The 11532-nt window shown below is 45.5% G+C and overlaps 1 protein-coding gene across 1 annotated transcript in view; it reads left to right on the top strand.

The window, feature by feature from the left end:
• The first annotated feature begins 2131 nt into the window (after positions 1-2131).
• LOC120229039 (speckle type BTB/POZ protein) overlaps positions 2132-11532 on the top strand; it is a 67439-nt gene continuing 58038 nt past the window's right edge. The window contains exon 1 of the mRNA XM_039227777.1: positions 2132-2279. The gene's annotated coding sequence lies outside the window, so the exon portion shown is untranslated. The remainder of the gene's footprint in view (positions 2280-11532) is intronic.

Genomic DNA, 11532 nt, shown 5'->3' with positions numbered 1-11532 from the left:
CACTAAAGGGATGCCTCGTATATTTAATCATGCTGTAGAAATCCTGGCAGCTTTCTCTGAGCCCAGCCTCTGCTCTAATTACATTTCTAGATTTTAGTAAATTGAAAGGGAAAATGTAGGAACAAAATAATTAAAACCGAAGAGGAAGTGCATATTAAAAAGGAGAAGCTGTTTAAAATTCTTCCACACAATGTTTCCAAGGACATCTACAGTCATTTAATCACATCCACACCAAATCAAAGCCCTTTGTACAGAGGCTGGTGGATCGCATCTCAGGTGGGCGGTATGGGGAGCCTCAGTGCGCCAGGCTACAGATGGGGATAGGACTCATGTCCTTCCAGATCTCTGGGGGTTCAGGGCCAGCCTGGACAAGCTGCTGGCACAGACTCACTACCCCCGAGGAGTCTCCTCCCAGGTCCCAGGCAGAAAATGACTATACTGTATTGATTACCTTCCCCCCCGCTTCCCTCCCCACCTCCGTTGTAAGGATGCTATCCATGCCTCCAGTTTCCTTTCTCTGCATCCCTTCCCCTTTCTATGCTCCCCCCACCTCCAACTTGTGAATTTCCTTTCTTCCTTGCCAACCTGTGAATTCTGAAGTGAAAAGAACAGGAACGGAAGAGCCTCAGTGACACCCAGGAGTCAGTTACTTGAACGCGGTTCCTAGGTGACTTGCGGGGCACTCTGAATTGTCCCCAGGGCCAAAAACCTTGCTGGCCTCGGCTGAAGGAATGAAATGTTTGTGGAGGGTAGTGATGAGTGACCTCTAATTGGAAAGTTTCAAGCGTCAGCCTGATAGGTGACACAAGCTTGTTTTGTTTTAAGCAAGGGAGTCCCAGTGCTCATACCACTGTGGAATTTAGGACCTCCATTTCTCGATCACGACTGAAATACAGCTGGAGCAGGCTCTGGGCGCTTGGAGTGCTTTGTGATTCCTAGGACATCTTAAGCTGTGGGGCGGTAGGGCGAGCTTGTGTACTTGAAAGTGGAAGGCAGCCTTGCGCTGTCAGGGGATTCTTTCCAAGCCCCGGTGGCTCTGCTCACCGGCTCCCAGCCTTCCCTAATGAACGGACTGCCACCTGGCACCGGGTCGCATGTGGCAGGAGACAAGTGAGCGCAGTCTCCTGGAGACAGTCCCACGGCAGCAAAGCTTCCGGAAGCTGTTCCCAAGGCAGGGCCCACCCTTTGCCACCCCGCGACCTGCAGGCTCATCTGGTTGCTCTTTTGGGTTCAGTGCCTCTGGCTTTTCAGTGTGTGTGTCTCAGCGTGGAAAAGAGACAGTACCTGCTCCGGATTATCTGGCTTGATTCAGTAAGTACAAGTTTTGAAAGTTTAAGCTAAAGGGAAGAATTGTAGCAATAACAAATATCCCGTCATTGACCTTAGCACTCTACCGTGGAGAGGACTTTTTTTTTCTCCCAGGGCCCAGAGGCGGAGGCTTTTTGCTTTTACTCAACTCAAGAGTCATTGACGGCCCTTGGGAGCTAGCAGGCGAGGCCGCCTGGGGATCCAGGTGTCCAAGACAACAAACTGTTATTGAATCTGCTTCCTTTCAGTTAAGCCACCTATCCGCCCCCCTTCTCCGTTGCAACAGAATGGTCCTTCTCGATTGTTTCCAAATGCTAAAATTTAAAAGGCTACTTAAAAGTCTTCATGGTCTTGAAGTCCGAAGACTATTGTACTGACACAAGGTTGGTTAGAAATAAGCGAGGGACTGAATGTTAAATTTGTTGGTGCTCCATAAACTGGTCGCAAATGTAAATTGCTATTGTTAAGTGCCTTTATTGTTACGCTGCCCCCCCCCACCCTTTGGTAGGCCTCTCTTTAGAGATCCTCGCACCTCCGCGCAGCCTGCAGCACCGGGCACGCACCCCCCTCCGAGTTCCCGCCCCTTTCTTGTCAGGCCCCTCCTTCTCCTCAAATCCCCCCCCAACCTCGGCCTTGGGGGGAGGGGGAGGAGAGAGGTCGGGGCGCATGCGTGCTAGGGGAGGTAGGCGGAGTCTTGAGGAAGAGGAAGGAGGGGCAGGAGAACCGAGGGAGGGGAGAAGAGGGGCGGAGGCCGCGCGGGGTGGGGCCCGGCGGGTACGCGCTCGCTGCGTCGACGTGCTGACGCCATGACGCCCCGGCCGGTGTGTGTCGGTGTGTGTGTGTGTGTGAGTGTGCGCGCTCCGAGTGTGTGTGTATTTGTGTATCGGCGGTCCCGCAGGTCCCGGATGTTGCGGACAGTATGAAGCGAGCGCAGGGGGACGGGGACCAGCAGCTGTCGCCGCCGCTCTCAGGTGAGTGGGGGGAGGAGAGTCAAGGGAGAGGGTTGTCCTGTCGGAGTGGGGGGGGGCGCCTCCCTTAAGAGGTGACTGACCCCCCCCCCCGCCACACATATACCCTTCTCTGCCCCATATCCCACATCCTGGGTTACGTGGCCTGGGAATGCCAGAGCCTAATCAGCCGTTCCTTCCCCCAATCGCAAGCATTCAGGAGACACAAACGCGCCCCCTGCCTTCAGCCCCCCCATCATTTTCCCAGCCCCATCCCCCTTGCCAAATAGTGAGCTGTCGCCTGCGGCGAGAAGGGTGACTGCGCATGCGCGAGTGTGAACGAGCTGGGGTGCTTGTTCGCTGCCCCCGGGGCGCATGCGCATCGCTGTGTTGCAGGGACCTGCGGGATAAAGAGCCCCTTGACCATGCGCCCGCCTCCTTCCCCGGCAGTGGGCCGCCGCGTTCGCGAGCCTGTTGCTACTCTCCAAATGGCAGAGCTTAAATGATTTGAGGGACTTCCTGACAAAGCACTCTTCGCGTCTGGTGTTGCCCCAGAGACTCCCAGGCTACAGACGCCTTCCAGAGCCAGCGTGCCCCACGCTGACCTTTCTTTTGAAACTGTCACCGCAACTTCTAGTGCCAGCATTGCTTTTCTTTCCTCTACTCCCGTCGTCATGCTGTACCTTTAAAACAAACAGCCCCCTAAACTCAACGAGTAGGTGCCCCAGCCCATTCAGTTACGCTGGCAGGGGATTTTGGGAGCCTTTCTAAGGAGGACCAAGGGTCACAGAAAAGAAAGTAAGGGGGACTGTCTTTTAGGCAAATTCTTAATTATCTGCCTAGAACTAGATAAAGATGGAGATAAAGAGAATGTAAGGCTCAGAGCGGTAAGTGTAAATCAAGACATCAAGGTTCTCTCGTCTCTAGCCCTCCCTGTTCGTGTGACCTATTTGCCTCTTTTTTTTTTTTTTTTTGGTCTTTTTGTTTTGTTTTGTTTAAGATCTTCCTTAAAAAAAAGGATCTTCCTCAGCGCTTTCGTTTTAGCTGTGCATTATTGATGCTGCGTGACCATCACATGAAAACAAAAGCCATCTGAAAGTACTAGTGGACAATACCTTACCCGGTTGGAGGTTTTAACTTGAAGTAGTGGGAGTGATGCTTCTTGCACCCTTGCAAAAACAAAGAGCGACATAAAACAAGGAACCCAGTAATATTTCGGTGATCTAGGGCCTCGGTTGTCAGCGGGCGGGTTATTCATGGCCCTCAGCTTGCTGCTGTGTGGCCACTCTTAGCTCCTTTGCTGCTGCTGCTTACCTTTGCCATCAGAATAGGGTGAGGAGATGATAAACTCTCAAAAACAGAAGGTTTGCTAAGTAGCATTGAAATGAATAGCTGAATCGTTGGGGAGGGGGGCAGCCTTTTTGTGTGTTTCAGTTATTTTCGCCAACCCTGTTTCCTATCTGGTCAACAGAATGGGGTATGGTAGTAAGCCTCATTTTCTATTTTCTTTGTTTTTCTTTCTCTGGTGTTCCGTCAAGGCTCTTTCGGCCGCCATCCTTAACTGTAGGACCTTATGTTTTGGGACCTTCACACATATATATATATATATATATATTTTTTTTTTTTCACTTCTCTTTTTAACTCTGGCCTTTACACGGTTCAGTCGTCTTCTGTGCTGTTTTCTGTTGCCATAGTTACAGTGGGACCCAAGCCATGACACAGAGGAAGCACAGGAATTTGGGGGGCATATCTCATCCCATTTCCTGGAAAGAGCTGGCGACTCCTCTTTTTCTCCTTGTATGAAGAATGAGGAGCATAAGTTATTGTGATCGCTGCACACGTAGGGTGGGTTGGTCGCTTCCGTAGGCACTTTGGTGACTTCTGTTAGAGCTCTTCAGAGCGGTTAGTGCCCTGGGAGGTGTTCCATGTTGCCGGTCTCCAGACTTGCATCAGGTTTTGTTAAAAATCTCGAAATAAAACTCTTGAGGTAGTAGGTAGGTGTCCTACCTTCTCAGAAGGCCTCTGTCATCTCTGTTGCTTTGTTTTTATCTGGAAACGTTTCACCTGGCTGAATTTACCGCAGGCCTGTGTAACATTTGTACGGAACGAGGGCACGATTGCTCTTAGGATTGAGATGAGTGTCATTCATTGATTTGTATTGGTGTAGAGCCATGTTTCCCAATGCTATGTGAAATGGGTAACATACGCATGAAACAAAGTTCAAAAGGCACGTAGAGAGTGAACAGTCTTCCTTTTACTGCCCTCTTTTATCTGTCCAGTTACACCCTCCCCCAAGGAAGCTGTTGTTACCTGTGTCTTGTTTACCCTTCCCGAGATAGTCATGGCTTTCACAAGCTTACACAACTATGTGCTCTTTGAAGTTTCTCATTTTATTTACTGTTTTACACAAATGGTAAGATACTATAGCCATTATTCTGTATTTTGCTTTCTTTTACTTAGTATGTCTTGGCCATCATTCCATTGAGTAATAGAGTACCTCTTCCTTTCTTGCAAGATGACAGATCCCCCCTTGTACAGACGCACCATCATTCCACCAGCTCTTATTATTGGATATTTAGGGTATTTCCAGTGCGACAATGAATTCCTTGTATGTGCTTTTTGTGTACATGGGTATCTTTTGGGTGAATTCCTAGCAGAAGTGCTGGATCAGAGGGTATATGCATTTTTAATGTTGTTCGATACCGCTGAATGACTCGCCATAGAGGCTGTACGATTTTTATTCCTGCCGGCAGTGAGTCTGCCTCTTTCCTCACCAGCGCTGTGTTATCAAAATGGTTTTTTTTTTTTTCCTGTGTGCAGTCTTTTATCTACGATTTTAAGTTCACTACGTAGCTTGTTAAGCCTTATTACACCCAGGAGTTGTGGATAAATACCGCGGCTGTTTTGCAGGTGGGAGTGGTGGAGGAAGATACTGTTGGACTGAAGAGTAGTGCCATGAGAATAAAGACATATGCCTAGGTAACCCGGCAAATCCGTGACACTGCTGGGAAGACGTGTACCACTTCTACTTTCGTTAGTTCTTAGGCGCTGGTTTCTTTTCTTTTTTTTTTTTTAATATTTTCATTTATTTCTAGGAGAGAGAGAGAGAGAGAGCGTGAGCAGGGGAGGGTCAGAGAGAGAGGGAGACACAGACTCTGAAATAGGCTCCAGGCTCTGAGCTGGCAGTCAGCACAGAGCCCGACGCAGGGCTCGAACCCACGAACCGCGGGATCATGACCTAAGCAAAAGTCAAACGCTCAACCGACTAAGCCACCCAGGCGCCCCAAGGCGCTGGTTTCTTAATGCAAAATTTTGGAAGCCCATCGGTGATGTTTTATGATCTTGATAACTTCAACTCAGAATTGTTTGTACAGGCAAACTACCATTCTGTTGAAGAACTGAAAAGCTAACCTAGTTAGTTAAAGATACTTTACCGAGTGCCTTCACAAAATACTGGTCCTAGCATTTTTCTTTAATGTTTATTTCTGAAAGGAGGAGGGGAAGGGACCGAGAAAGAGGGAAAGAGGATCCCAAGCAGGCTTCTTGCTGTGGGCGCAAAGCCCTACTGAGGGCTCGAACTCCCAAACCGGAGGATCATGAAGTGAGCTGAAACCAAGAGTCAGACGCTTAACCGACTAAGCCGCCCTGGCACCCCGGTACTAGTAGTTTTTAACAGTCTGCTGATTGGAGACTATTTCACTGTGAGCTGTGAGGAAATAGAATGTCTGTGCCTGAAGGAGCTCATAGTCTTAGAAAATCAAATCTACGGAGTATGTGAAATAGTAAGAGAACACTTAGAATGGGAACAGTAATGTACTATGTTCTGTGTTGAGAGGACTTGGTAAAACAGTGATTGAAGTTGGGAGAATTCCTTCAGGAGGCCTTCCTGGAGGAAGTGCATTTTGAGCCCTCCCCTCCCCCCTCGTTTTACAACTGTTTACGTAAAAAAATTTGAACATACAGAAAAAGTCAAAGAATAGTACAGTGATCACCTTTATACTAGTTATCCCCTACATTCCATTATTCATTTTGTTGTATTTGCCTTATGTATATGTGTGTCTCTGTATATAATATATAAATTTTTACGTTGCAGACATCATGACATCTTCATACTTTCGTACTTTAAATACTTTAGATGCATTTTCTTAAAGGGATCGTTTACTTAATTGTCCTAAGACATATTGTCACAGTGAAGGCAATTAACAGCAATTTCCTAAAACTATCTAATATCCAATTAATGTTTAGATTTTCCTAGTTATTTTGAAGATGCCACTTTTCAGCTCTTGGCATTTTTTTTCTCCAAACATGTGTATCTTTAGTCTTTTTAAATCTCCAGTAGTTTGTTTAGAAGCTACAGGAAGTTGCCTTTATGCACTTGTGGGGATGAGCACTGGGTGTTATATGGAAACCAACTTGACAATAAACTATTTGTTAAAAAAAAAAAAAAAAAAGAAGAAGTTGTGTTTATGAAGAGACCAGGCCTTTTGTCTTGTAGAATATATCACTTCTGGAATTTTCTGATTGTTTCCTCATAGTTTCACTTAATTTGTGCTTTTATCATGTATTTCCTATACTTTGGCATCTAAGTCTAAGATGTGATTAGCTTCATTTTTTAAAAAATGTTTTATTTATTTCTGAGAGAAGGGCAGCGTGAGCAGGGGAGGGTGAGGGAGACACAGAACTGGAAGCAGGCTCCAGGCTCTGAGCCAGCTATCAGCACAGAGCCCAACATGGGACTCGAACTCACGGACCATGAGATCATGACCTGAGCTGAAGTCGGATGCTTAGCAGACTGAGCCACCTAGGCGCCCCTAAGACTTGATTAGCTTCATATTAAGCGCTTTGGGTAAGAATTCTTCATAGATGTTGCTCTGTACCTCATACGAGGTCACGATAAGAGAAACATAATGCCATAATATTGCATTATTAATGATGCTGAGTTTGTTTTATCATTTATTTAAGATGATAAATACCAGATCTCCAGCGTAGACATTTCCCCCCCCTAGTTAGTAAGTAATCTGTAGAGCGATGGCGCTTTGGACCCCTACTGTCCCACTTCTCCAACAGCCTTTCACTTAACTTTAATGAGCCTTGTCTGGATCAGTTATTTCCTTGGTTGCTGCAAAATGCTGATTTTCTAATTCTATTCCTTTCACATCGATTAGCCTTCAGTCTTTCCCTCATCAGGTAGGAGTAACTATAGCGTCTACCAAAAGTTAGGTAAATTCTTATTTTCCCTGTAACAGTGTTCTGAGTGAGGAGATGGTATAATAATCACTGCTAATGGTGGCAAGTGATTGGTTTCTTTTTCTAGCCTTCTTTGCTTTAGTATCATTATAAATGCAGGGACTTTAAGTTCTTCTCCAAAAATTATGGGCATTTCTTGGAGCTCAGAATGTTCCATATTTGGCTTGTGGGAACATCATTGGTGTATGAGCCCCCTTGCCCTCTAGTACAAGAAGTTTTTCCTGTCCAGCCTCGTCTGTGTGTGTGTGTGTAATATACATATATGTGTGTATATACACACCTGTATATAGGATATACGTGTCTCACATTTTCCTTCCCTTCTGTTTGTTATGTTGTTCATCTCCCTCTAGAGCTTCTGAAGCCAAAATCTAAACACTGCAGGTTCCTTTATTTTAATACAGTGCACCTAGTGTTTGCCTTACTTCTGTGCCACTGACATTGCTGGAATCTGGATCTTAGACCACCCGGATTCTTTGTCTTACATCCTCTTTGTGAAAGGTTGTACCTCTGAAGGCGACACTGCTTCTCCCCACCTCCCCAAGGTAAGGTTAGCCGTGGAAGAGACTGGGAATTTCTTCTCTCCTGAGCAACCTTGCTTTCCAGCCCTCTCTCCCCGCCCCCTGAGATGAAAGGTACACAAAATGGAATTTAGAGACCAGAATTGTATTTACGAGCTTTCTTGGAGATGTGGGGTTTTGACAGTTCTGTAAAAGCATCTCTGTGTGTTTGTCTTTCCTCCTTTCTTCATGGACACATTTCTCTGCACAGTTGGAGCGTTATGTAAGGTTATGCTGGGATAGCATATTTTTTTCATTATCACTAGATTCTCATCCTAAGAAACAGGAATGAGACAAATTGTTCTTAATTAGGGAAAATTTTCAGATAGGCCGTGAACTCTGCTATCTAGCTGGCTCAGCTCAAGGTCTGCAGCGGCGCCGAATCCTGTGGACATCTGTCGTGTGCCGTAGACTCGGGAGAGATGCTGCTACCTCCACAGCGCTGTCTTACCCACCACGCTCATGGAGGCTCCTGCCGACACAGGGGACGGTGGGCCTGCCTGCATTCTAGAGCTCGCTGTAGGGGCTGCACCAGTTCCTGCCTCAGCACAAAGTGTTTCATTAGACTCTTACCATGTATTTTGAGTAATCTTATGGACTGCAAGTTACTCAGAGCCTGAGAATAACAGCCTTCTAATAGTTATCCGAAATCCTTGTTTTTTTTTTTTTTTTTTTTTTTTAAACCATCTTGCCATATTTACTTCCTGACTTAATAAGGCTCTTCTCAACCTGGTTTCCTAACAACCCCGTCCCGGTATTAAATTCCGGCTGTGGTTTCTGGGAAGCCCACCTGCTCCTTGTGTGCGTGGTTTCGGGCACGGTGAGTCACTCTGAGAGGCTGTGCTGACGCGTTTGCGACTAAGAGCCAGTGGCTTCTTTTACTTTTGTTTTTGACAAGCTCCCACGATAGGAAAAAGGACGCTAAAGTGCAGCCTCTTCAGGGAACGCTCGAGCCTTCGTTCTCCCAACCGTAGTCATGTTTTAATAGAATTGGCAGGAGCTGCCTGGCTGCTCGGTGTGGCAGAGCTGGTCGTGCCGCTTTGGGAGAGCCGGATGCAGACAGGCCTCAGAGTGGGAGTTAAACACCCAGACAGTAACCCTCGCTTGCCTGGGAAGACCTTGATTCTTGGCTGTTTCTTTCTTTCCTTCTTCTTTATATGTTTGTTTATTTTGAAAAAGAGAGAGAGTGCGCACATGGGCACATGGGGTGGGCAGAGAGAGGATCCCAAGCAGGTTCTGAGCTGTCAGCACAGAGCCCGACATGGGGCTTGATCTCATAAATGCAAGATCCCGACCTGAGCCAAAATCAAGAGTCGGATGCCCAGCCGACTGAGCCACGCAGGTGCCCCTTGACTCTCCCTTCCTAAGAAGCTCTGGGAGACCAATCTTCCTGGGCACCAATCTTCCTGCCTGTGACACCAGCTAAATTAAAGAAGGGCTTGCAGTAATTCTCTGAAAGCCTCTAATTCCTCTTGTTTATTGTACTTGTCTGTCTGTCTGTAAGAAAAAAAGTGTGTGTAATCGTTCATTTTAATTTGAGAGTTACATAACTTTTGGTATTTAGGAACAGGTACTACTTTCTGTTTCTGTCGTTTTGACTACTTCCAGTGCTTCGTGTGAGTGGGATCATATAGTATTTGTCTTTTTGTATCTGGCTCATTTCATGTAGCATCGTGTGCTCCAGGGTTCATTCATGCTGTAGCACGTGTCTGAGTTTCCTTCCTTTTTAAGGCTGCCTAATACTCCATTGTATGCACGTACCACATTTTGTTTATTCATTTATCTGTCAGGGTTCACTTGCCTTGCTCCCACCTTTTGGCCACTGTGAGTCATGCTTCTGTGCACAGAATCTCTTTGAGATTCTGCTTTCAGTTCTTCTGGGTACATACCCAGAAATGGAGCTTCTGAATCATATGGTAATTCTATTTTTAATCTCTTTGAGGAACTGCCATACTATTTAACAGAGGGGCTGCACCATTTTTAAGTTCTTACCTACAGGGCACAAAGGGTTCCAATTTCTCTCCATCCTCACCAACTCTTAGTATTTTCTGTGGATTTTTGAGAGTAGCCATCCTAAGGGTACATCTAAGTTGTTTTTTTTTTTTAACTTGATTTTATCCTTTATTGAAACTAAGTTTTAAATTTGAACACAGTCAGATTTATTATATTTTTCCTTTATCTTGTGTGTTTTTTGTGTCTTAAAGAAGGCATCCTCCCCTATAGAGAGATAACACTTATATCCTATATTTTCTTCTACAGGTTTTAAAGTTTCCCATTGAGGTTTCTGATCTGCCCAGAATTTATATTGATGTTTGGTGTGAAGTAGGGATCTAATTTTTTTTTTTGATATGGATAACCCTGAGGAAGGGATTTAATTTTTTTCCCCATAGGGATGACCCAGTACCCTGCCATTGTTTGTTGAATAGTCCTGTCTGCCCCTTTCTGCTTTGTGATGCCACTTATGTGCTTCCATTGCTATGATGGCTTCTGTCTGCATTCCCTATTCTGTGACATCGTCCTGTTTGCATATTTCATACTACAAGATTTATTGTTCATATTTAGTAGGGCAAGTCTCCCTATCTTAATCTTTTTCTGTTCATCAGCCTCCTTGAAAGACCCTGTCAGGTTGGTATATTTTAATGAAGCCGTTGGCTGTTTAAAGTATATTGACACAACATATAATAGCCTTCTCCAGAAAGAAAAAAAAAAAGAAACAAGCCCCCACCCCAAAACACAAGCCATCCTTAACCTAGCAGCTGACCATTAAGCTGTCTCTTGTTCTGAATGAGCCTATAATTTCCATTCAGATTTTTGTTTTGATTTTCATGTTTGTAAAGGGACGCGATCTTCCAATGGAACCTTGTTAGTTACAATTTGGTGTCTCAGGTAAGAACACCAAGGAAAACCTTCTAGGTAACAGTACTGAAGTTTTGTGGCATTAAGGTTCTCTTGAGCATACTGAAAAGAAACCTATTTAAAATAACAAAGGAAAGATTTGTACAAAGAAAATAGCTGTCATAGAATCCAAGGAAAAGCTGAACAGCAGGATCTCAGAAAGGGCTGGAACCAAAACTGTTCCAAGGACTTCAGCAGTAAGACTTGCTGGGCTCTAGCTTCTGCCCTAAATAGACCTCAGTATCCACGAGGCTTCATTCACATTCCTGCGTGATGGCTGATTTGGTGGATCTAAGGCATGATTTTCCGTGGGCCAGACGCCTGACCCAGGTTCAACTCTGGTTGAGGATGGGGGAGGGGAGATTTGGTACAAACAGCGATTTTGGAGGCTGCCAGAGTCAGAGACAAGTTCTCTGAGGGCAGTGTTTCACAACCTTTTTAGTTGTGAGGCTCTGTGCTTTAAAGAATTTCTCAGGGCCCCGAGAGCTTCTGTTTATGTGGTTTATATCCATTGATATTTACCAAACTAGAAATTAAAGTGATTTTTTTAAAAAATTTATTTCTAGGAGAGAGAGAGA

This window comes from Hyaena hyaena, unplaced genomic scaffold (assembly GCF_003009895.1).
Source record: "Hyaena hyaena isolate Hyena2069 unplaced genomic scaffold, ASM300989v1 scaffold_29, whole genome shotgun sequence".
Classification (NCBI taxonomy): Eukaryota; Metazoa; Chordata; class Mammalia; order Carnivora; family Hyaenidae; genus Hyaena; species Hyaena hyaena.
The sequence above is the reverse complement of the archived record's forward strand: the minus strand, read 5'-3'. Positions and strand labels throughout refer to the sequence as shown.